The 27,017-nt window shown below is 38.2% G+C and overlaps 2 long non-coding RNA genes and 1 pseudogene across 3 annotated transcripts in view; 1 reads left to right on the top strand and 2 right to left on the bottom strand.

Annotated features, from left to right (window-relative positions):
- LOC110401958 overlaps positions 1–27,017 on the top strand; it is a 59,651-nt gene that overhangs the window by 14,894 nt on the left and 17,740 nt on the right. The window contains exon 3 of one of the 2 annotated variants that reach the window (XR_002440715.1): positions 152–401. The exons of the other annotated variant lie outside the window; for it this stretch is intronic. This is a non-coding gene — a long non-coding RNA (uncharacterized LOC110401958). Of the gene's footprint in view, positions 1–151; positions 402–27,017 lie in introns of those variants that run through there. 2 annotated transcript variants of the gene reach the window in all.
- On the bottom strand, positions 3,300–7,633 carry LOC110401957. Its single transcript, XR_002440714.1, has 4 exons — positions 7,598–7,633; positions 7,149–7,263; positions 6,935–7,059; positions 3,300–4,368 (listed from the first exon to the last, which is right to left on the bottom strand). It is a non-coding gene; the product is annotated as an uncharacterized LOC110401957 (long non-coding RNA).
- On the bottom strand, positions 24,768–25,568 carry LOC110401956 (annotated as a pseudogene).

The following is a 27,017-nucleotide window of genomic DNA, read 5'->3' as shown; positions in this document are numbered from 1 at the left end:
TGCACAAATGAGCTATGAATTTAGCTATACAGACCAGGCAATTTTTTTGTTTTCTGTTTTTTTGTGTTTGACTTTTGTGCATGTGTGTGTTTGTTGCTGCTGTTGTTTGTTTGCTTGTTTTTGTTGGTGGTGTTTTTTGTTTGTTTTCCAGGAGACTGAAACTGCAGCCTTGGTCTTTAGCTCTTGCAAAAACCAGTAAGGTCTGCCACCATGAAATTGAACATATCAAGACCATTTCTATGTCTGACTGCATATTAATAAGCAAGCATGAAAGAAAGAAATGAACTGGGAACAAATAAAGCTACTTGTTTTACAGATATCTCTAATGTGATGTTGCTTTTATACAAAATATGGACACATGATTCACCTTGTGATTCAAGTCCCACCTGTGATGTGGGACACTATCATACAGCACTACGAAGAGAAAGTGGTTAAGGGATGCCCCAACTACACCACACACCTGAATGCTTAAAGAAAGTGCTCAGTGGAGGGAGGGTTAGAACATAAAATCCAAGTGTTAAGTAGCTGACTTCAGGAGAAATAATGCATGAGCTATGGCAAAAATTTAGTCAGTATGATGATACCCCAGCAATTTAAGGTATGATTCATATGCAGAGTTAGTGAAAAACAGCATTTCTTTCTGGTTTGATATAACCATACTAAGTTACTGAAGCTGATGGCCTGCCTGCCTGTAAGGGCAGTGGCAGACCTGGGATGGAAGCTATAAGCAGCAGTATCAAGAAGTAATTAACAACTTTTGAAATGACTCTCAGAATGAAGGCACAACTCTTCTGAAAATTTTCTGAAGAAGGCTTATAACAATTATTTCAGTCTGTTACAGTGATCAGGGATTGTGAAAGAAATACAATTTCTGTCTCTCACAAATCAAGCAGGTGCTCAGGCCTTCACATATTGGTTGGCTTCAGGATGTTTCTTTATACATAATTTGAGTTTAAGAATAGTGTGTAAATATTAAATAGAGCCCTGTATGGACTACATTCAGCATAGAGCATTCTGTGTTGAGCTGCTAATTTGCATAAAAAGTACTTTAAGTTGGTGAATGTAAAGAATGTAAAGAATAAAGAGGCAGATAATTCACAGAGCTCTGTGGAAGAGAAACTGAGGGATAGGGAAATACTTAATCCGGAGAACTAAAGTTTATTAAAGAAACTAAGGTCTAACAAAATCCAAAGTATGATTTAGTTTAGATAATTAGAAAGTGAAGCATGAGAAGAACAATTCTCTATTTAAAGCAATAGAGAATAAACGTTGGGGTTTGAGACAGTATTGGTCTTGCTGACAAGAATTGAGAAAGTATAATGTTTATGAACGTATTCATAGGAATTGTTTCCCTCCATTTAATACATTTAGCTACTCTGTGGATTCCTAGAATACAATGTTTCTTTTGCTCTTGCTAAAATTTTTTTCCCATTTGCAGGGTGAGAATAGGTAATTTTAAAAGATTTTTAAGGCACTGTTCACCTTACTCAGGCTTAGAAATACACCATTGTTTTTCTGTCTTTTTTATATCAACATTCAAAATAAATCCAGTACCATGTAGTAGGGTAAAGAAATTTGTCCATATCTTGTACAAACACATACGCAAGCATGTTCAAAGCTGACAAAATCAAAGAACAGAAGTATCACACAGAGGTACAGATTAACAATGCCAGCAAATCAGTAAGACTATAAAGATCATTTAATTCATCATTCTCTTTATAAAATAAACCTGAGAATCTCTTTGAATGAGTACACATATATCATGACTTACTTTCATATAGAAGTTAATCAGATCTCTAGAATCAAAAATTTAATTATCTCTATACAGATGTCTGCAATATTTTTGTTCTGTTGTTTCTTCAGATGTCTGATTCACTCAAAGCCTGATTGCAAGTATTATTGGCAGTATCACTGACTCATTTCCTTTCAGCTAAAGAACTATAAGAAAAGAGGTTTATTCAGTAAATATTGGTGCAGCTACAGTGATACTAGTGGAATTCATCTGAACTCTGGAACTGCCTGGAGCCTGCAATATTATTTTCTAAGATGTAATAGTATTTAAAAGCTCTAGCATTGAGTTATGATATCAGTACAGCATATATTTTATGTTATATGATAATAGAAAATAAATGTCTTAGTATGGTGGGATGAACAAGAACTAAACTACACTAGGCTGCTAATGTTTCAAGTGGAAAAAAAAATAGAAAGAACTTTTAAATAAACAACTGAGGGAAAAATTACCAGCATGTAAGAAATACACTGTGTGTCATGACATATTCTTGTGAAATGGAGTCTTATTTAGTTCCTCCAAGGTGTGTCCCAGAAGAAAACAATGTGAGGACACATCAGCTTAGAGCATTAGAGTTATTACTCCACTAAGGAGCTGGAGAATGTAGGAAGAGTCTGCACCTACTCTTGGTGCGAGAACAACTCTTCTGTGCGGTTCCTTCTAAAACACAGAGCAGGATTTACACTGCTGAGGGTTTGAGCCCAGATGTCATAATGAAGCCCATGCTGGGAGTCCTGCATCTCTCTGATCACAGAGACGAAGCAAGACTTGATCGACTACAGGTTTTTCTCAGTTCAGTTGATAATTTTTAATCACAAGAACCACAACATACTGCATTTACCTTATGCTCAGCCTCCTGAAAAGGCAGAATTCATGCCATCATGGAGACGCAGGATTATTTTAAAGCAAACCTATTAGAGAACAAGACTGTCTATTTAACTAAACATGTCTGAACTGTAAAAAAAAAAAAAAAAAGTACATGCAAACTAATTGAATTACTTCTCAGCACAATATCCAGAATTGATCTTCAAAGATAAAAGCATGCACACAATTGAATTGCAAGGCAAAAGGAGTTAGCCAAATATAAAATTAGTCATGACTGAAAGATTGTTTCAGAACAATTACTTTCATGAGAAGAAGTTATGAGATTGTCACGACACAAGTTTGTAAATTATATTTATTCACAACATTTATGGAGTGAAAAAAAGTCAATGGTACAAAAAGAGATCTTTCTTATCTCATTTTGCAAAGTGAAGAAAAGTTTCTTTTATCTATCTATCTTGCTCCTGCTTCTGAGGAAGAGAGAGCCCTGGTGTCAACAGGCTGGGAGAGAAAAAACATTTCATGCTACACCAACATCCTTCAATTTTATGATCATCTGCTTGCACTATATGTCAATAAGAAGGTACAGCATATTTCCCTGAAATTCTCAATAAAGCAACATTTATGAAAGCATTAACTCTGATCAAAATATGCATCACGAAATAATACCATTAAGATCATTATCTAATTTTTTTTTTTTTTTTTTTTTTAAGTGCAGGAAAAATTAAGATACGTGTGATCTCTTGCTCTCAAACCACAGGTGAAAAACCCACATGGTTACTAAGGACATATCCCTTAACTCAGGAGTCTGCATGTTGTCTAGCCATCCCTTTGGGGAACAAATCCAAATAGCAAGACTTACCAGAAAAGAATTCCAAATTCCCCGTTTGACAATTTTTGTGCAGGCAGACTAACCAATTACACAAACATTTGCCTGCTTTGAGATCAGATATCTCTTTACACATGTAAATGTGTCAAAGTATGGCATTTAAAAAAGAAAAAGAAAAAAAAAAAAAGATTATTTCAAGGGTTTTGTCCCAGAGCTTGATCTCATTTGTGCTGATAGAAGTTTTCTCAAGTGGATCTGTTACATTGGTAACAGCGTAAATCAGTTCTCTTCAGATTCAGTTTCAGAAGGGGCTAGGACTTCAAAAATTGTAAATGCCAAGGCCTTTTTTTTTTTTTTTTTTTTTTTTTTGTTACAGGCTTGTGGATTGCCACAAAACTTTGGCTTTGTGCTGCTGTATATGTTCCTATCATCTGAATTTCAAGCACCATATTACATAAAATCAGTGAGACTTTGGGCTTGAGCTGTTGAACCTAGAGGATGTTAGCAAAGCTATGCCTTTATTACTTGCTTTATAAAAGCAAAAGGAATGAAATATTTTCTCTGAAGAAAAAGAAATAGCACTGTTCCTCTATAGTCTACCTACAGTTAACACCTATTTTGATACTTGAACTGTGACCTTCATCTGCTCTTGCATTCATATTTTTTTCCAATTCCCATTTGAACACATGTAAATATGTGTTTCAGCCAATGTCTAATAGATAAGCCCTAAATCTGCTGTATGCGTAGGCAAAGATTTCAGACTTCAGCTACGTCAGATAAACATTAATAACAGAGAGGTATGATGAAGGAAGTGATGCAGTCTGTGAATGTGGGTGCTAGTATTGTCACTAAGCTGCCAAGGATATGCTTCTTTTGTAACCTCAGTGCAGAGCCGCATACAGGTAGGATAAGGCCAGCATGAACTCAGCTGGAAAAAAAAAAAAAATCAGGCTGTTCTTAGAAGTACTGACAGAAAGAGAACTATTTCATGGCCAGTTTTCCAATATTACTATTTGCAAATATGCCCTTGAATTTTGTTCTTTGTCTAGCATATTGACTGTGGAGCTTCATCCCCTAGCTGGCGTCCTGGTTTCAGCTGGGAGAGAGGTGATTTTTTTTTGTATTATCTGGTATGATGCTATGTTGTGGCTTTAGGAGAAAAACAATGTTGACAGTGAATTTCATCCTAAGATATTTTAATAGGTTATCTTATCTGTATAGTTCACTTTGTATAAAGAAGACAGAGCACAATGACATAGTGACTATTAACAGGTAGATAGAGATAGCATATTTAGACATTTATTTCTGAATTTTTAGCTGTTGAACAATTCAGGCTATTATATGTCTGGCTTTGGGTGTTTTGCCTTTTTTTTTTTTTTTTTAATTTATGAACTCATAGCATCTTACTCTAATCAGTCTACCTTGGAAAAAAATAAAAGAGAGAAGAGCTAGTTATCAGAAAATTCACATTGCAAATCTTTTCTAAATAGTTCTATTGATTTGTTTCAACTTTCTGATATATCTAGGTCAAGTGTTAAATTGACATCTGACCACCTGGCAGCAATGCTTTGTTCAAAGTTGCTGACTACAGTTCATACTGAAGCAATGTTTCTATTTGGTATGCTGGTGTGACTTTCAGACATAAACAGTTCTTGTCTATTCCTCAGTACAATGACACAGTCATGATAAAGGGGAATATATATTCCTACTAAAATGACTAAAAAAGATTTGTAAAGATTTGTATCAGAATTATAAGAATGGTATAGAGAACTATGAATGGATATTTGTGTGTGAGAGCACCAGAAGAAACAGCAGAACAAGCGTTAAATGAATGGCCTATATTGACAATGAAGGACATCATTCCCGGGACTCTGCTCCCAGAAAACCTTTCCCAGCAGCAAAATTAAGTCATGCATTGTGTCTGCCAAAATCTGAAGCCCTGTACCCTGATAAGACCACAGTACAGATGACTTGTTAACGGGATGACTGCAGCCACATTACAGTACATGACATACACCATTCCTTTTCTTGTTAGTCCACCAGGAAAACACACAGATTTAAAAAACAAAACAAAAAAAAAATAACAAAAGACCCACACACAATAATTAGGGATAACCTTAATTCCAATATGTGGGGACTGAAGCAAGCAATATTCTGAAGCAAAGGATTGTATTATAAGAACTCCTCAAGAGTCTAAAAGATTTCTCCCCAAAGTATTTCACTGTTGCCAGAAAAAAGAACATCAGAGATGTACCAAGAACTCAACAGCCTGCACTCCTGTGCAGCACACAGGTGATCTTGGCCAGAACACTTGGGCACGCACATTCTCTGCTAATGAGTATGTGAATGCAAGTCTATGAGTGAATGAAATCTGAGATCAAATGCATGCAAGTTGGTAAAATCAGCATAGAGATCCTATAAATAAGTAATGCTTTCCTCCTCACATTTACTTTTGTGACAGTACTTTTCTACAAACTCACCAGAGAGTCACTGTTTCGTGCAACCTCAGCATACATTCTACCTTACCACTCCTATCTGAAGGGCAAAACCAGAAGGAAATAAGAAAATTGAAAGTTTTCTGTGTTCTGCTGAGAAGATACATCACCACTCCCTTGGTGTCTGAAGGCTGCATACAGAACATGCAATCACATCTCTATGGCCTCTCACAAACCCTCAAAACATTAGGCTGTTTTCCTGAACTAGAATGTTAACTTCAGCATCATCATAATATTGGCTTTAGAGAGAACATACTGGCTGAAAAACTCCCCTTCAGGGGAATTAGACAATGAATACACAATAATCATTTAGATGCTTTGCTGGACTCTGTGCCAAGTCTTTTAAAACAAAAGGTCTGTTTAATCTCCTTATATGCTGTGTGATCATATATAACCTGATGTCATGACAAATCCTTTGGCCCCTGTGTGACTTTGTTTCTGGAACAGCTGGAGCATAAACTCATCAGCAATGCACATAAATTTATGCAAATAGAAATGGTGAAGTCACCTATGTACGGTTTCTGCATCCTGAAGAACTAAATGACTGAATTAAGCAGCCATAGCAGTCCGTAAGTAGATACTGTGCCAATGCTACAAGCAGATATTTTGGAAACCAACCTGGCTCTGATACACAGGGATAGATACAGCTTAAGTAAGAGAATTGCTTTTACATTCACTAGTATAAGAGATAATGGTCTCAGTTATGCTTGCAAGTCTTGCTGTGCAGCTCTATTAGCTTTAGTGAGAACAAATGAACAACATTTGCCTGGCTGCATTTAACATCAGAAATATATGTTGAAATCAAGGTTCTCCACTATTAACCTTCATGGATCCACATCAACCCAGGCAGATCCAAAGTTTGAGAAGGGAGACACAAGCTGCAAGGTGGGGGTGGTGAAAGGATCTTCACTGATTTAGAGTCTCAAAGAGTATGAATTATTAATTATATGAAATAGGTACAATAATGCTAATGTAGGTATGGTACATGCACACACTCACCCTTGGACCAAGGCTTTCCTCTCATGTCAAAATTTGATTGTCTTTCTTCACTGGGTTCTGACTAGTCTTTCTCATTGGTCCAGATGTTTGTTTGTCCCTCAGTCACGTGGCTGTCATTTGAACATCTGTGTCACAGGAAAAGACAAGTCCTTGAGCTGCCTATCTTCTGATGGGCATCTGACCATGTGATGGGACACATAAGTACCCAGTTTACCTTAGTTGTGGTGGATGTCGTGTTGCTTGTAGAACAGGAGACCATCTGACAGGACAGAATCTCACTGGTTTTTTTGTGTGCCTCCATAACCTGCTTGTGACCCCTCCTCTGCTCACTGAAGCAGACGAAAGTTTCGTCTTAATTTTTACCAGATGAAGGAGCAAGACACTTGTAATGAACTACTTCCCACTCCAATTAGCAAACAGATTATATACTTGATAGACCCCAATGAACTGAAACAGCTGTGATGGCAAACAACTTAGCCAGTTAGATTTTTTTTTTTCTTTTAAGTTTTATTAACGCACTGGTTAACAGCTTGTAATACTATAATGTGCTGGAAAGTACAGCAATAATAGTGGAGTGGCAAAGTCGCTGGCTGCAGAAAACGAGGACAGGCCCAAATGCAGCAGCCATGGACACAGAAATGAAGGAAAAAAAAATTTGCTTACCTTTAGAAAGTCATAGGTAGGCAGGGATCTCCAGCAAGATACCCTTGCATCCACTGCCAACCCTTTAATGAGGACTGGGAAGGGGTGGATCCTGGCTCCACCCCTTCCAGTCACTCAGGTACATGTAATGCACCTGAGCTCCCCTGGGTTGGCCCTGCCTTTCTACTGTGTGCTCAATCACTGTTTCAGGCCATGACTTAGCATTTCCACTACACAGCTAAAGAATGAAACTTATCTAATTTATTTTTATGTTAAGTGACTCTATCTCCATATGAAAAATGCTCAGTAGAAGCCATCATTGCCTGGATCAGCTGTACCACAACCATACTTTTATGCATTTGGGAATGATATGCCTGACTTTAATTCTTATAATGTATAGTTCAGTGAAAAAGGTCACATCCGTTGAACCACAAACTAGTAGAGATCTAATAGGGCACTTTTTTTCCCCAATTAAACATTTCATTGGACTATACTAACTTCAGAAGAGATATGGCAGGTATCATCAGCTGTGGTGAACGTAGGTATTCCAGGACAAAGTGTCTGTCAAAATAAGTAATGGAGTTATCAGTAGTTGAGACGCACAATTTCCACTGAACTACAAAGATCAATTCACAGCTAAGTAACATGATACAGAGCATTACCTCAGAAGAAACATATTGTCAGGCAATATGTCATCACATGCAGGGTGATCAGATCTGATCGTGTCACAGGGTTCATATGAAAGAGAACTGCTTGTAACAGGTTTGGGAACAGGCAAATAGTTCTGCAGTGCTGTTGCCAGACATAGGTACAACTTACTCATAGATGCAATTGTTAATTATAATTTTTCTTGCATGTGTTTTGCTTTTTATTTTTTTTTCATTTTTAATTTGGACTGTTTATTTGTATTCTGAGATTGCACAAGTTTTACCCTCTCCCTGCTCTTTCACATTCATTTTATCTATTTGTCTTCAGTTTAAAACATTTATTTCCATCATTCAGTTGTTTGAAATTTCAAATTTCATTTGATGGTGGTGTGCTCCATCTTCTGTACTTTGATTTCCAGTTACTTCCCTGTGGCAAAGACTATCCAGCAGTCTCAAATAGGAATTTATTTTTGGATTAAGCAGCAAGCAAACCTTCAGAGATCTCTTTTTCCCTTTCAGTTCAGTTTTCATGGTATTATGAGGTGACAGACTGTAGATTCAGCTCCGTCATTTTGGTATAAGCTAAATTTTTCCAAGTAAGCATCATTAGTTTTTACTTCCTACATTTTGGCTCTTGAGTCTGCCTTGTCCACTGTATACACATTTTCCTTTTCTTTGTTTTAGGAATTGATAGTCTGTCATCTTGAACAAACAATTGACTATAAAATTGTTTTGGGAGGGGTTTCACTTTGGCACCACTCCTTTCCAAACACAAAGAAGGTTGGTCTTGCTGTGTGAAAGCACAATTAACTCTCTTCTCCTTGATTTTGTCTTGCAAAGGGCAGCATCCAATGAAAATATAAACCAACATACACATTGCCCATAGTTTTCCATAGTCAAGAACAGCCTTTGGCTCTGTAGAAAGTTAACAGTTCAAAAGTCTGCCTCACCACAGCTATTTTTTGGAGTGTGATCGATAGTGTTTCAGAACACTTTTTATTTCACACTGCTCTTTCCACTTGTCTAGAGTCACTGGATTGCTTTTGACAAAGATTTCCTCCCACATATGCAGCATTTGACATTACCAGGCCTAGAACTGGTTTGTACAGTAGCATGGAAAACATGTATCTCAGCTTCTTACAACCCCTTTATGGATTTTGTAATCACACCTTCCAGACCATGAGTGAAGATGCAGTGCTCCCACATCAACACAGCCATCTTCTGCCTTATCTACAGGCCATGTGTATTAGCAGGCAGAATTTACTTTATTTTATTAAATGGGAACTTTTCTCTGAATAGCAACTCCACAACTGCGTTATAAATTTAAGGAAATTTTATCACTTTTAGAGATGCTTTGTCTTTGCTTGCTGTTTCCACTGAGCAATGAGTACCCAGTGTTCTAACTGAGCTATTTCATTTTCCAGTTTCCTTGGTTGTGGTGAATCCTTACACATGTCAGAGCAAAGAACCAGGTGAAAGACACAACCATTTTCCAACAATCATTGAGGTTACAAGCTATTTCTGTCAAGGTGCTGTACTTAGATAACTCAACAATGATAATCATGCTCCAGAAACATTCACAGAAGTATAAAGTCTTAAGAGGTATTTTTACATCTCCATTTACCATCCTTAGAGAATGTAAATATCTTATTTTGAATATGTTAAAGCACTAAGTGAGCTACTTGTGAGATAATCATTTACTATTTCAGCTTTCCTTCCTCTTAATCATCAGCTCAAAGGTTTTTTTTAAATTGACATTGTCAAATGTCAGTGTCCAAAGCAAAACATAGGAGGTGGGTCTTAATGCATTGCTGAACTTGATATTCACAAAAATCCTGACTCAAAGTCCTTTGAAACCCACTGTAAGACTCCCATTGACTTGAGCTTTACATCAAGCCAATAACTTCTAGAGCGGAGGCTAACTCGGAAGCTTGCATCTAAGCACAGATCATCTGTCATGAATATCAGATCCAGAGGTACTGCTAGGCCAGGAGCTCAGTCTCATCCTGACTACTGCATTCTATAATGGAATCATAATTTAACATTTAGGTTTTTTTTTTCAGTGATTCCCAGTCTGACAATAAAACATAAAGGGGAACACAATGAGTTCATATGTTTTGAGGCTTGGTAAAAAAAAAAAAAAAAAAAAATGGAAGACAACTTATTATTCCTAAGGAGTATTTTTTTTCTGCTTAGGGAACTGTTGCTTGTTTTATGAATCTAGTCATTGTGTTGGCTTGGTTTTTTGTGTGTGTGTTTGAAATAAGAATTTCGGTTCAGCTTTCCCTAAACAGGCTCAGAATGCTCCAAGTACAGAATAACTTTTCCAACTTGCTCATATACCTCAGCAAACCCTAGAGCCAACCTGTCCTCATCACAAGATTGCAATGCAATATCTCTTTGATCTGGCTTACCTTACAAAAGTTTTGTTTTGTTTCATGAGTTGTTCTCCTTTTTTTTCCACAGTTCTATTTCTATCCCATTTTAAATGTCAACACAGTAGAAGTTTCTAAAAATATTGTTTCTGGACAGACATAAAACAGCACTTGCTCTGTAGTTCTTCACATTTTTCAAAATGCTTTGACATGGAAAAATGATTGTTATTATTTTTTCATCTACTAAATTGATCCTCAAATGTTAGCTACAATAGCTCCAGTGAAGAAAATGTGGTTATTAAAAAGGCTGGAAGGAATTTTGTTAGAGGCAAGGTGTATTTCAGGGACATTTTATTTTATTGTGAAAAGACTGCTAGGCATTGTGTTGTCTCTGCTTGCCTGTGGTGAGTATTATTGATCTTTCCATTGGAGACAGTAATCTCATAGCAAGTACTAAATAAATACAGTATAAAGATGAAAACTTTCTAAAATTCCATGTAGAACTAAAAGGCATTAACTACACAAAGACAGTAGGTCATACTTTCACAATTAGACCTTTTAAAATGCTTTTAAAGAGAGGCATTCCTCACAAGGAGGGGTCTTCAGTGAGCAAAGGTGAGTCTACTCCTCGCAGCTCTGTGTAGCTGAACTTGATTACTATCTAGAAGGAAGTTGGTGGCACCAGCACATCATCTAAGGTGGCTAACTTATATGAAAAGCTGGTTCAGCTATCCTCACCAAGCCCCATACATAGTCCAAAATACTGCCAGGGGATTCAAAACATTTTTTGTTTAGTTTCCAGTTTGACCACAAACAGGATCCAGGAAGAAATGTTGTATGACCCAATAACAACTTTACTATTTTTCCTTCAACAAGTGTTTTTGCTAACAACAAGCTGCAATAGGGCCTTACTAGAATGAACACTCCCTTACAGTGCCCTACACTGTGGTAAGGATGAAAAGATATACAGAAATAGATGAAGCCTCAAAGAATTAAGATTTTAAGATTTAAAATAAGTGACAGCATCTGACAGCATCACTGATCTCCAGAGTCAGTGGTTTACAGTTCTCTGGGATTTTAATAGCTAATTAGTATCAAAAGATATAGAATTCAGAGAAAGCTGTGAAAAGCAAACAAAGTAAACCACACACACACAAAAAAAAAAAAAAAAGAAAGAAAGAAGGAAAGAGGGAAAGAAAGCAAAAGCAAAAGCAAAAGAAAAAGAAAAAGAAAGAAAACAAAAACACCAGCCCACACTGTTTTGGTCTTAAAATGCATGACTGCCATTTCCATAAAAGAAAGCTGCAAGGAATTGAGACATATATAACATAAAGGCACAAGTAAAGAAAAACACAGATTTCACATACTAACTTATCAGCTACAAGCAGGTACCTTCAAAGAAAATTGTCATTCCTCATATTCTCTCTATGTAATGCAATTAAAGACTTCTCCCACAGGCCATCTGTTTCTCATCATCTCTGCTAGGCAGTGCAAGTATTGTTGCTTTTCATAAGAACAGCAGTGCAGTGGTGAAGCAGCACTTCTTCATGTCAGGTTTCAGGAGGACTCCTTTCTATTACGAATAAAGTACATGGAACAGTTCTCTCTTTTGCTGATCCCAGAGTTCATTTTGCCTCCTGCCATTTTGGCACTCACATTTTTTCTACCATCTTTTGTTCTGCTACATATGCTACTAAGCTGTGTTATCAGTTCTTTTGCAGCTGAAGTAGTTAGGGGATGTTCTGTTACTCATACTCCTCATTATTTTCCCTGCGTTGGTTAGCTGCCTAAACTCATGGTATTCAAATACTCTTAGGTGGCTTTCAGTTACAAGCACTGTAGTGTAGCTTTGGGTGATAATTTCAGTGATAGCATGGTACAGTAATATCCTCCTACTTTTGTCATGCTCAGCCTTGTTTTTCCCTACCACACATACAGGTTAGCTTAAAACCATATTAAATAAAAGCAGTAAAGGTACATAGAGGGTCTCAGCTCTGTATGAGGAGAATGATTTCACTCACAGATGCATTTCTGGTTAGATGTCCATGGTGATTTTTCAGATACCTATAGATTCCTAACTCCCCTGCTTGAGACTCTACTTCTCCCAACTCCTAACTCTGTGGAGTCTCTCACCTTTTTCCTAAACTACTTCATAGTCTCCTCAATTTCTCCCAGGTCTTCCCAAAACCACTTTAACTCTCAAATCCAATCTCTGGGTCTCTCAAGAGGAGCTCCAACTTTTCTCAAACACCTCTCTTCCACATGTCAAGTTCTTGCCTTTATTCAAAATTCAACAACAAACATTTACCCCAGCTTTGATTAGGACTTTGATAGCAACAGCAAAGACAAGAAACAGAAAATATTTCTGAAGAGATACAATCTGTAGGAGAAAAAAAAGGCTTTGGCCCTTTACCACTACACCTAAAACATCCCTTGAAAGGAACTTAATTCATCAAAGTCTCAGTCATCAAAGCTGCTCCTGGAGTAACATAATTTGGTGCTAATTGCTATGTGTAAGTGTGGCATCTTTTATTAAGACTTTATGGTTTGAAGGTGAGCTTTCTTTCTCCTGGTAGCAGCACATTACCTGCAGGGAATGTGTCAGAAACTCTCTATTCTCCAGTTCTGGCCAGTCCAGAACTGCGCTGTGGCTGCAGCAGCCCAGCCTAAGCCCACACCTTAGATTTGCCTTTCAGAAATCTGACAATGCCTGACATTTTAAGACATCAGAAGGCTTAGCAGCTGCAGCTGCAGTCAGAGCACTGAAATTACTTCTCAGCTTTCAATACATTCTTGACTAAGGGATATTAACTGTGTTGCAAAAGAACATTAAGAGATGTACACTAAAATACACCACAGCACAATGTGATGCAGTGCTGATGTGAACACTTGGGACCTCTCATAATTACAACTAACTGAGAGTTAATCAGCCACCAGATGCAATTCCAACTGTCCCAGTTATCCTTGCAAGTAGCCTCAGAGGTGTCCCAATTAAACACAATGTAAAGACTATAAAATATGTGCATAAGCTTGGCTCCTACTGAGACTTCTTGATTAAAAACACATCATTATTTCACACGTCTGCTAATTAGCACCAACAGTACCTCTGATTTCAGAGGAATTTGATTGCTCCCAGCATATCCCACACTGACAGCTGATGCAGTCCTGTACACCACCACTCCAAGTGTTGATCTTGGGAACAGTACTGTAAAATGACCTGACATCACCTCTGATAGTTTTGCTAGGAAAGACTTATTGGTGCATAAATATTCAACATAGCTGGAAGCTCTTATATCAAAGGAACACAACCATATAACTGTAGATAGCAGAAAATTTGATTCTGGAGTTTACTTAATTTTGATTTCCCTGTTGCCCTGGTTCTGTATATCCTGCTCCAGGTTCTACTGCAGTTTAATCACAAAGCAGTAATTAATGCACAAGGTAAAATAAAACTCCCAGTATGACATTAAAACCGATAATAGTTGAAAATGTGCAAGCTACTTAACAATTACAAAATAATTAAGAGAAAACAGTAAGTTCTATTGCTTTGGTGACCATATCTAGACTCCACAAAATTGACAAACCATCAAATGGCACAGATTACATCTGTCTGTAGCTTGTTTAAGCATAATATGGGCAGAACAATTGAACACTGATAAGTGTTCCTGAATTGCAGAACAATTAGTGATATTTTTTAATAAATTTAAAAATAACAATTTCACATGTGCTTCTGTCTTATTTACAGAGCATTATCCACAAAAAATCTAGGAAGTAGGGTACAGCAAATTATTAGTATTTGTAGTTAAGTAAGTCACAGTTCAGGCCTCATTGAAGTTAATACAGGGCACAAACAGCAATCGTGCCAAAGGATATTATGTATTATCCTACTAGAACTATTTAAAACCTCTTTTGAAGGATTATTACTAACGTAAAATCCATGATAGAACCATCTAACTACATGGATTTTCATCTTTAGCAGCTTTCTGGATATAGAATATGTACATAACTTTTTGCCTTACAGTGAAGAATACACACATACATGAAATGGTTTGATTTCCTCTGCCCCATCAACTTTGCAACCACAATTGGCTACATCTCACCTAGACCAGCTGCTGGCATGAAGCAGCACTGGTATCCTACGTTGCACATGAGCAATCTCATTCACAGGAGTGAAGCTCAGCTGAACTTAACCCCTCAAAAACTGCTCAGTGAGACACATTATACCATTCCAGTGTGCAATACTAAATACGCACCAGTACTCTGAGCCATTTAACACAGACGTAACTGAGACTGTTCGTTACAAATAGTAGTATACCATTCTTTTACACTGGTTGTGACTAAAAAGATGTAATTGCCTGGCAGCTTTCTGTTTTTACAAATTTGTGCTTTTAGACACTCATTTGAAATTGCACCATTGCTTACAAATGCATCTTGTCTGAGAATGAACTTTAAAGGTAGATTCTTAATTCTAAGGAGTTCTCTCATTTGGTAGTCGTCCTTTTTGTTCTGTAACAACCTGAAATCATTTTCCATATAAATGGAAAGAAGATGAGACCATGCTTACGTCTTTTTTCCAGCCACAATGTTCTCTCAAAGGAGAGTACAGTACAGGTTTTAGAATGATACAGCTTTCACTTGAAGTTTATGATGAATCAATCAGGTACATAGTGCCAGTAATTGGGAATGGAGTACATTCATTCAAGTCAAACAAAATTTGACAATTTTCAGCCTCAAACTGTTCTCTTAAAAGTCTGGCAGCAATGCAATTTACCCTGTAAACATTTTGTGAACATGGTTATCTTTATGACAAAACACCTTAGCATTTTATTGTACATTTCCTAGCATTCATATAATGTGATTTTCCTCGTACTCTGACCTGAGAATAGTGGGACATTTGCAGTTCTATGCTAGTCCAGAAGGAATGCTCTATGACTCGGACTCAGACTAAACGTGATGCTAAAAGAAAGCTGCAGCAATTAAACTGATCTCTATCTCTTCTCATTGAAAGTTAAAAAAAGTCCAGAAGATTATCCCAAATGTATATCTTTCCGTTGCAGATGTCCATAGCCACATAATATGAAACACATTGGACTAGAAAGAAAAGACAGCTAACTAGTACTGTGAAAGCATTGATGTGATTGATACCAATTATGTAGAATTAGTCAGGTGTGCATAAAAGAGGGATTTTAAAGTTGTAAAGAATGCTTGGAAGAATGATAAGACTTGAGAAAATGGTTTGCAATGCAATACACTTCTGCATGAGACATCAGTCCAGACTAAATGTTCTTCTGGTACATTCCAGGCCTCAAATCTATAAGTCTACATTTCTCCCAAAGGGCAGCTTCAGGAGTGCTCAGAAACAATGATTTCTCCAACAGCTGCTGCCTGCTCTGTCTCCATGCTGGTTTCTACACATCAACAACCTGTCCAGATGTGTTAGACTCCTTAGTCTCTCCAAAAAGCATCATTGCTAATGAAGAAGACGTAGACCTCAAATAGTCTTTCAGTCTGGCTTGCTCAACTGTCATTTCATTACTGTCAAAAAGTACTGCAAAAGATTTTACACCATTGAAGACTGCACCAAGCAAACTGCCCAACTTGTCAAACTGCAGCCAAGTTCTGGAAGAGCAGAACTGTGTCAGAGAGGTGGCAGTAAGGATGAACTGCATAAATATACTCAGTTGAATACATTCTGTTGAATAATGGAATTGGCTTTTATTGAGATTGCAAACACTTACATCAGAGGATATGGGTTGAATAATAGCCAAGAGCTGAGCAACCAGGTGCTAAGAGAAAAATCAGTGTAATTATCATTCAGAGTGCAGTGTTTTTTCTCCAAGTCTCATGGAGGACTCCAATAATATCAATTTCATATGCTCCACAACACCCTTCCAATACCTGCTCTACTGAGAAGCTCTGGCTCTGTGTTGCTCTTTGGGTCATTATCTACACCAGATGCAAAGTATTTATATATAAGAGTGTAAAGCTTTACCTCAACAGTAGTCTTTTTCAGCAGGTTCTCCCTACAGAACGCAATCACTACTGCAGTGGTATAGTCTTGGTGAGGGCTCCAAAAATATCACTCACTGAAATTAACATTGTATCCTAGTCAAAGAGCAGGAAGAAAACCTGCCACCTTGTTTAGTAATTTATCTGCAAGATGTTCTTTTTCCCTTTCCATTATGCATTAACCTCAATACAAGTACTTGCACTGCCAATATTTTCAAACAGAAGAGTAGTCCCAATGGAACAATTTGTGTTCATCAGGTTAAATAAATGCACAGAGTAAATCACAGGATGGGAACTGCCAAGTTGTATATGCTTCGGGAAGCACTGTACCATCAAGATTTTTGAGCAGGATTTCCCTTTGAAAACAGTGAAGAGCTTTGATTTATAACTTATTTGCATAGAATACTAAAAGTATTTACTGAAAGAATGCTGTTGAAATGTATGGAACCAAAGCTAGGCTATATATCTTCTGAAGTTGAATAATGAAATAAAATGTCAATTCTGGAGAATGTAGAATGTGCAAACAGTACAAATGTGACTCCAAATATAATCAGCAATAACAAATAGAAATCTTGGAAATACTGTGGAACGTAATTAAAATAAAAGCTTTTTTTTTTTTTTTGCCTGGTTTACAGTCATAGCTTTGAACAGCAATCTCTAACTTCAGACAGTTATTTCAAATGGCACTGGCATATGTGCTGAGGTTTGCTGCTCTTCGTACACAGAGATGCCTATGCTCCTTGAACTGAAAATTCATGAGGTACCAAAAACATTTCATTGTGTTTTCTGACCACTTATTTATTTGAAGGCTTGCCTAGTAAGCTTTATCTTTGGCTCTACTTAGAGAAACAGAAGGAGGGGTAGGAGCAAACTACCTTCCTTTTGAAATTAGAACTAATAACCTAATGGTCACCTTCTCCACTTACAATCTACTGCTCCTTAAAATGTTGTGGCCACTCATTCTATTTTAGACACATCTATATAATGTACACACTTCCTACCATTGCACTTGATGCAATGACAGGCTGCTATAAAAAATACAAAGAAAAAGTTGTTTACTGTGGACTAGTTAGTGGCTTTGATTGGTCCTGAAAGTGTTACAGGAGACTCATGAAATTGTTGCATGGAAAGGGAAAGAAAATGTTTACAAATATTTAGAAAAGTAATACTGAAGGAGAAGTGAAGTACAGCATGGGCAAAGAGAAGAAAAAATGTTTCAGCTGACAGTAGGGTAGGGATGGAGAGAGGAAGGGAAGAAATTCTGTGAACCAGATTTACAGCTAAGGGAGATGGGTGGCAGAACTGCACTGTGTGAGCTACATTTGCAGATACAGGTAGAGTTTTGTTTCTGAACATCCTCCCCCAGCCTTGAAGGGACCTCAAAATGTAGGAGGGAGTATGTAGATTCAGTACAGAGAAGGAAGGCATCTGCCCTAATTTTATGTATGTGTCTGCCAACTAGCTATTCATCCCACTCCAGTCTTGCCAGATTAGTCTTGTCTTTGTACCCTCATGTCCAGTTTGGCTTTTATGTCTCTCTTTCCTTTCATTCCCTTCTCTGAGACCTAAGTGGTATGGGAAGGAGGAGAGGTCCACAGCAGGGGCACTTCCCCCTCATACAGTCTGCAATTGGGAACAGGAGGAAAAGGGAACTGCAAAACAGACACAAAGCAAAATCACACCGAGTGGAAGAAGGCAGCAAATCTACTGCATTGTCTTCTGCATTCTCTCTGAGCGAAGTGTTCATGTAAGAGTCAAACAGAAAGCTCTACCCATTCATTGCGGGGCCTTTGACAATAGGAGGAAGACATGAATGGGAAGAGACTCAGAGAGCTAGGCTTAGATTTTGAGGAATTTCTTTTGTCATTGGTGATAAAAGGTTTGTCATGAACCCCTTTTCATTCCTGCCCAGCAACATAGATTTGCCTGGCTGTGGGACATTCAAAGAGCAACTTTAATATGAAACATTTAAAATCCTTTCTTACTGCTTTAGATAGCAGGCAAATTAGGGAAGTCAAAAAGGCTTTTCTACTTCCCAGCTGAGAGTAAAAGTAGACAGCAGTCAGTCACCCGCTACTTATTGAAAATGTTGCTGTCTGTACCTGTAGTACAGTGTGCCATTAGCCAAACTCTTTACAAGCAGAAAATGCCAGGTTTAAGGTTATGCCTGCAAGAACTCAGCCAGTGAAAGCCTCATTGCAGTCTCTTTATTTTCCTTTTGCAGGTCTCCCAAAGAGTCTCTAAAGTATCGCAGAATTAAAAGTAACTTGTTTACTACCAGGCTCTCCCATCCTTATTCACAGTGAATTCTGACTTATTCCTCTGGAATTATGACTAGATTCGTTAATTCTCTCCATTTTCTAACCTGTTTTGCCAAGCTAGCTTTGAAATATGGGGAGCACTCTGCTCCTGACACTATTTCTCTTTTCTTCTGCCATCTACTTTACACTACAAAATTACGTTTACTAAAATCCAAAACCTCATACGATCCTGTGTAACAGTTACACATGTGTGCTCTTGGTTAAACAGATTCAAAGTCTAGGATGTTGCAAGATAATTATTTATTGATGGAAAACAAACATTCTAACTCAGTGCCAACTTGCTGATTAACTTCACGGACTCAGACATGACTCAGGAATAGTGGTATTTAACCGGCAATGTTTTTACTCCACCATGGCCTTACATTCTCCATTTCTATGAGGAAGCCACAGAATGGGTAGAACTGTAATTTTCATTCTGCTTTTCCATGCCCACTTACACTTGTCATGTAGATCTGGTAGTGAGAAAATACAACAGAACTAGAGAAGTCAGCATGGGTCCCTTTCCGAAAGCCTTCTCAAATTCATGAAGACAGTGAAAGAGCTTGGATTTGTCCCTTAGTAAAACAGCACACTTTGTGTTTACCCTGCTACAGTATCTGGAAACTCAATTATATTTTGCAAGAGAAACTGCATCTAATCTGTAAAGGGACAAGGAACTTTCTACAAGTCCCCATGATAGATAAAAGGTACTAGCATCAGAGCACTGAAAAGTAATAAAGACTGTGCTCATAACTGCTTTTTCAATTCAACAAATGAACCAAAAACCTGAAAGGCTTCAGTCTGAGCAAAATTTTCTTTACTGAGGAAAACCAACCAAAACTATTTGGTTTCATTTATGCTTTTGTATTAGGAATCACCTCAGGTTTATGCATGGGGACAAGTAAGCAAATGAAATTATGCATATAATTCACAGAACTATTGAAGAAAATGTTATCTTCTGCAGCCATCCAGACATTTGGAGCTGAGCAAGCTTGACCAGAGTAGTAATTTTGAGCTGATCATTGGCTGAGAAGATCTAAGCGTAAGTGCTACAGCCTAAATGAATACCCTAACCACTAATCAACTGATCAGAATGAGACAGCACCCAGAATTTAGATCTCTACATCCTGAATTCCATTGTCTGCTGTACTAAAGGAAGACCTTTTTGTACATCTAGCCCAGAAAATATATATCAACTTATTTACTGAGTTTCACTTTGGATCTCAAAGCATAAATTTTGTATTGAGCTTAGCTTTCACTGGAGAAAAAAAAAAAAAAAGGCTCAGCTATGATGGTAAGAACAATAAAATTACATCAGGGCTAAGTACCATTAAAAAAAAAGCACTTGTAATGTAACAGTGACTAACTTACTGAGCTGGAAAGGTGTGAGAGTTTTGTATTAACTATAGCTTTCTGAGGTTATTTTGAGAACCAGTCTTATTTGAAAAATGTTTAACTATTTTCCTGCAACTATCTAAAGAATAAACCAAATTCAATTATAATAATTTCAAGGTGCAACTACTATTCAGCCATATCGTGACCAGATTTTGAAATATTTTGATTTTCTATATAACTTGGCATGGAAATGGAAAATGTAATTTAATGAAAATAAATGACTAATATTAAGTCTGAGGTCAATAAAGCTAATAGATAGTATATATTTAAAGGCATAACTATGGAGAACATTGACCAATAAAGGGATCAGGAGTTACGCTATAAATAATTTTTATGCCACCATCTCAGCTCATAGATAATGGAAAACCAATTTAAGGAGGTATCAGGAAACCAGAGTACTTTTAGGTTCTTTCTTTTATAACAGAGATTACAATATTCTGGTTTGGGTAAATGTGATAACTTAAAATGAAGACAGATATTCATTTAACTCAGGACCAGAAAATCATTAGCAAAAAAAAAGAGGGAGAGGGATAAGTGCAAAGACTAATGTTCCTATATAGATGATGTAGCAAAAGGGTTGATGAAGCTTCTCGAATATTTGAGTGTTGGATGTAAAATCAACACAGAAGTGAGTGAGATTGTATTACACGAAGTTTAACTAATCTTAAAGAGTAAGTTGATAGAAACAAGGTTAAAGTTAGTTGTGAGAAATACAAAGGGATGTATTAAAAGGCTGCTTACTAGGAGTTCTGATGTCAGAAGCAGTCAATTTTCTGCCTTTATGTTTATGGCTATGTTGGCATAGGCACAACCATAGAACACCAATGTACTTCAGCAGCAGACATCATGTCAGTACAAGTAGTAGCCCTGCTCAGAAGCCTGAGAGTGCTATGGGCACCCAGGGTCAGACCTCTCCCGCTGATAAATAATGTTGGCACCCAAAGCATTTTGGAGCATGGTTGATAGGATCTGTTGTTGGTAAGTGTTTTGTCTTCTGTGAAATGGTTTCATGCTAACTGGAAGAGAGACTGGAACTCAAATCCTCTTTCATCAGACAAACACACTGTTGCTAATTTACAAGGCCACATCCACTCTTTCTACAGCTTAGTGAATACAGAATGACTGAATAGTTTACATCATCTTTAATGACAATTTGACAACTTACTGGGAATTACTAGCCACAGATTTGTCATGGATTACAGCATTTCTTTCAGCAATAACTGACATGAGATCAAACCTATAATTCACAAAGAGAAAGTCCTTGAATCTATCTTCTACATTAATCCTATCACTACTGAGCTCTGATGAGTACAATGCTCCTAGCCTTTCTCGGTTTTGAGAGAAAAGCTGGGCTATAGGTGGAGCAGGTGTTTCCATTTAGTGCAGAGACATCTAATTCTTCTTGTGTTCACTTTGGCAATGTGTTGTACTGGCCAGCATCCTGCTCAGTTTGGTAGCTCCTTTGAATTCCAATCAGTAGTGAATGTAGGCCACAGAGCATACAGATGACCAAACTAGCAAAGCTGTGCTATATCACAAATAGCCATGGTATCAAAGAATGCATAGCAAACATATATCCTCATTCCTCTTCTATTTTCTCTGGAAATAATTTTCCATCAGTTACTACAGTACACCTCAGCTCACAAGCCAACAAGCAGAATAATTGTAGGTCTTTCAGAATGACCTTTGAAAACCACAAAACTCTCACAAAAGTTTATCACATGGATAAACAGAATACAAAATAATGTGAAAGAGTATGCTAATAGGCTACTTTGACTGCTTTTGTTTTGCTAATATCAACTGGGTTAATCTGTATTCCTTCCTTATCTTGTTTGCTCTTTCCCAGCTACACCATCTAACAATGCCATCTGCATTCTTTCCTTCCTCCCTCAGTTCTGCACCCCAAAAAATTAAGCACCAGACTACTAGCCAAGACAGCTCCAGAGCAAGCTAGCCCTGCTATCTCTACACCTTGCCCCTGAGCGTAGTTCTGTCTCTCATTCATTTACAACACAGCATCATGGTCTCTGTCCTGCTCTAGGTTCCCACGTGCCAGATGGACTTGGCTAGTCTGATTTACAACCTATTGTAAAGCACAGGGCAATGGTCCTCACACATCTCTTCATTTAGAAGGAGTTTTGTTAAATGGACAGGGTCCATCTGCAGCTTCTCCTGTCACAGGACTGACACACACTCTCCTTTTTGAGAAAGAATTTACCTGAGATCTCTAAGTTAGGCAGTTTCAGCATCACAGCTTTTATTCTTGCCTTTGCCCTGTGAAGCACTTTGCACAGACTCTAATTGCAGCCTGAGTAACAGAATAAGAAATAAATCGTTATTAATGGTACATGCTGTTCAGCATCAATTTTGAAAAATGCCCAGGTGGAAACATACAAACCTTCCCTAAGTCTGTTTCTGCTTTCAAAGAGGCTTTTAAATTGCCAATTAGTCTACAGCAGAAAAAAATTAACCACTGCTTTCCAGACAGTTACCCAAGAGTGACTGGAGGCACTGTGGCTGAATATTCTATTGTTCTGCATCTCAAATACGTAGTGTGGCTGGGAGGCAGGAGGGGAGAACAGTGCAGTAGGAGTCAGAAACAGGCTTGGTACAGCATTAGTTTTCCCACCTTGGATTTCAGGTAGTATTTGGGTACTTCATCCAAGCAGAAATCTCTTCTTCAGGACGAACCAGAGTAGGAAAAACTAGTTTGGGAGCATTCTCAGCTGGGATGTCTTCTCTAACCTCTTGCTTAGACTTGATCCCTGAAGACTGTTCATTTTTGTGCTTGTTGGTAGTTATGCGGCATTTTGGCTGACATCTCCAGGAAAAAGGCTTAGAGAGAGCTTATATGACTTATCCGGAACAGTAAAATAAATACTGATAAATACATGCATGCTTTTCTGTATATGATCATAAGGATCACTCACACTACCTAACAAAATACTGTGTGAATATCAACCCTGTTTCTTGCCTTTCCTACCATTAGAGAGCAATGCATTGTCCCTTTTAATGCTTCCCAGTCCACTCTGCAAAAGCAGCAATCACAAAAAATTACAAAAGACGAATCAAGCTGGACATAGAGAACTTTTCACTTTGTGTTATTTATTAATTTTAATAAGCATGAGATTTATGCTGATTACTTTTAACTTATTCATGAAAGCCATTTTCTTTCTCTCCACTATAGTTAATAAAGACAAATTTATCTCCATTAGTTCTTGGGTTGGCCTCAGTATAATCATGGGTGTGAAATAACTGCAAATGAAATCTCAGTTAAAATCCTCTGTAACAGTTAAACTCCTGTGCTAGCAAGCAGTTTGAGCAGTACCATAAAGAAACCATTTCTGTTATATCTTTTTTGTGTGCTCTGAGTTTAGATGGGTTATTGATGAGGGCTGCAGTTAATAGTTTCCACACTCCCTTACTGTCTTCAATAAATCAGTAATATTTGCCAGAATGTGACAAGTACAAGACTCAGTTGTAAAGACAGAGCTGTTCAAATTTGCATTTGAACATGACGTGTCCAATAACACAGGATATTATATGAAAGGTATAACTTCTGGTGATTAATCAGTCAGGGAAAAGAAACCTTTCTTATGTTCAAATTAATTATGAGAAAGTCATTATAGTAATACATGCAATGTGTTACACTGAAACAGGAATTATACCACAGAAAAAATAAGGATTAGCCATGTTATTGAGGAACTGTTCTCATCCTCAGTTTCGATTAAATCTCCAGTCTCTGTGACAGATGTCTTATGTGAGTGGGCACGCGAGCACAGTGATGTTTCCATTAACCTCCCATCAGGTTTCCTCAGGCTTTGAATTCTTAGGTCATAGAATAGGTCTTATTTTGCACCAATACAGCCTCTCACATTGTATGTTCCTTTATGTTTGGTGCATTACTAATCTTACTATATTTGTAGCTGTAAAACTAGAACACATACAATGAGAACAACACCAAAAAAGGAGGAGCTGGATTCCAACTAGTTTTGTCCTAGGAAATGAGTGAGAAGGATCTGAAGATTTTTGCAGGACTTTGTAGGAATTTTGCAGGATTTTCAGGATTCGGTTCATTTTAAATACATCCCAATATTGTGAAAAAAATAAAGCACCTAGTGGGAAAAATTGCAGATGTTCAGAGCCTCTTTGGTTACGATGCACATTCAAAGTGGAGGTTGTTATAACACAGTCATAGAATCATAGAATGGCTTGGGTTGAAAAGGACCTCAAAGATCATCGAGTCTCAACCCCCCTGCCAAGTGCAGGGTCGCCAACCACTAGACCAGGCTGCCCAGAGCCACGTCCAGTCTGGCCTTGAATGCCTCCAGGGACGGGGCATCCACAACCTCCCTGGGCAACCTGTTCCAGTGCGTCACCACCCTCTGTGTGAAAAACTTCCTCCTAATATCTAACCCAAATCTCCCCTGTCTCAGCTTAAAACCATTCCCCCTTGTCCTAACGCTAAATATTTTTTTTATAATTACAATTACATGTGAAAACTCATTGCAAGTGTTTTTATTGCTTGGAACTTTTCAGAAATATCTTGGGTGTTTGCCATCCTGCAGGAGGACCTTTCAAGCCAGCTCTTTTCCAGATGTGCTCCAAATCTTTCTCAAATTTTACCTGGCGTTTCTTCTTGCGACCTTCCTTTACCCTCCTTCGCACAAACTTCCTTTGCTTTAGCAGCTTTTTGAATTTGTGTCGATTCATTTTCCTTCTGCAGATCTTCAGCACGTTCTTACACTGCAGCGTGTTGCTTGGCGTTCCTTCCCCTTCCTCCACATCAGCTCCCTCATCAGATGGAGGACAGTCATACCTCTGGGGAGGCCCATGGCCCACTTCTTCCTGACCTCTGCTTTAGGAAGGGAGTACCTAACTGTCAGCCAGCTTTTTAAGGGGCTGATGGAAAGCTTTCTGGGAATCAACATCTCTTCCAGTTCAGGGTCCAGTGCATGCCACTGCTGAGGCTGGGCTCCATTCTTATTAGGTGGCTGCGTGCAATAGTTCACAGAGGTAGAATGATAGCAAAGAAAGGAAGACATCGACCTTGGCAAAAAGTGCCTTGCGACTCGTGAAGCCTTCAGCAGCCAGGAAGTCAGCTGTGATAGTAACATGTTGTTTTCACTTCATTCAGTCAATGAGACCCGGTAATGACACAGCAGAAAGCAGAGTGCGGACACCCGCAGTCCTCAGGCTGTGAGGAACCGCACCGCTTCTCGACCTCACCAGGGACTGGTACCAAGACCACAGCCTCTCTGCAACCCCAGCCAGCGTGCCCAGCCACTCCCGAGGCACAGCTCTCACCACACCCGAACCAGGACCCGAGCACCATCCCCAAGCCCCTCTGGCCAGCGAGCCGCCATCACTCACCATCCCCACTCTCTTCCAAGTCACCCATACCTGGTTTGCTTTTCCTCCATCTTTCACTTGGTGGGTTTTTTTTCAGGATACTCTTACCATCTGTTCCAATATTTCTCTCTCCCATTCTTTTTGACCCCCATCAACCAGGAGGAAAATTGGTTTCTTTTAGATGGGTGAAGCTCCTGTAAGGCTAAGACCAGGAAGAACCCTTACTTATTGAGCAAATAAAGGGAGGTAAATCCATGTGCGAAGCTGCGAAACAATAAATATTGAAACCTGAGCAGGCCCACATGCTTTGAAATCTGCAGTTTCAGGAAGATGTAAAAGTGAAGACAAATGGTATATTCCACAAAGTACTCAAGATGTGCTTTCAGGCTCTTAGGAAAAGCAAGAATGTATGTCATTTGGGGCAAGGCTGAACTCTAGTCTGAAGCACAACAGTTGGTTATTCTAGCAATAAATTCCTAGATGAATAATCTTTGTATCTCTACCTTCATCTTAGAGCAGAATTCAGAAATCCTGAGACTTTGTCTCTCCCAAACCATACATCCAGCTAAACAGATTTCAGGGAACTGCAGATGAAAGGAGAGTATCTATAAGTCATTAGAGTGTTAGGACATCCTTGGTGTTTTATGGCTTCTCAACACTAAATTAGCTTCTCAGCATTACAGATGAAGCCTAAATGGCCATGGTTTTATGATGGAAAAACACTGAAGTGGAAACATTTTAGCCAGATCCAGTAAGCATATAACAGTTTTGTGACAGCAGCCCTTTAACCTTAGGTTTCTTTTCAAGCTTGGGACCAAGACGTCAGCAGCAGTCAAACCACGTAGCTTTGTTAGCATTTGCAGAAAGCAGAGGAGGTTGAGATGCAGTTTCTTTAATTTGCTTAGTCTGACTGCATAGGGTGACAATATGCAAAATCCAACCATTCCTATGTGAGACATTAATCTATTCCTGTCACTTTGGCTGTCCTGTCACTGAAAAGCCATTTGTTCAGGTCTGACAGAAGGAATTAACATTGTTACAGAAAAACTGATGGAATTCATACCAGGACTGATCCTGGAAGAGGCTAAACATCCAGGGTTGCTACTGACCTCCAATGGGAGCCAGGAGATTTACAGATTTGTTATTCCACAATCTCACACTTGCTGTAAGTATTAAAATGTACCCTCTTTAAATTCTGGACACGATACCATAGTAAAAATGAAGACAGACAGGAGGCTTGTTTAAATTGCAGTTAGTGGTTTTGCTAAAAATGAAAGGATTCTCTCTTTAAAAAAACCTGTCAAGTTATTATCCCCTTCCTCTCTGCTAACATATGTCCTTAGCTTTCTCTCTTAGCCTGGCA

This window comes from Numida meleagris, chromosome 6, assembly GCF_002078875.1.
Source record: "Numida meleagris isolate 19003 breed g44 Domestic line chromosome 6, NumMel1.0, whole genome shotgun sequence".
In the NCBI taxonomy this organism is placed as follows: Eukaryota; Metazoa; Chordata; class Aves; order Galliformes; family Numididae; genus Numida; species Numida meleagris.
The sequence above is the reverse complement of the archived record's forward strand: the minus strand, read 5'-3'. Positions and strand labels throughout refer to the sequence as shown.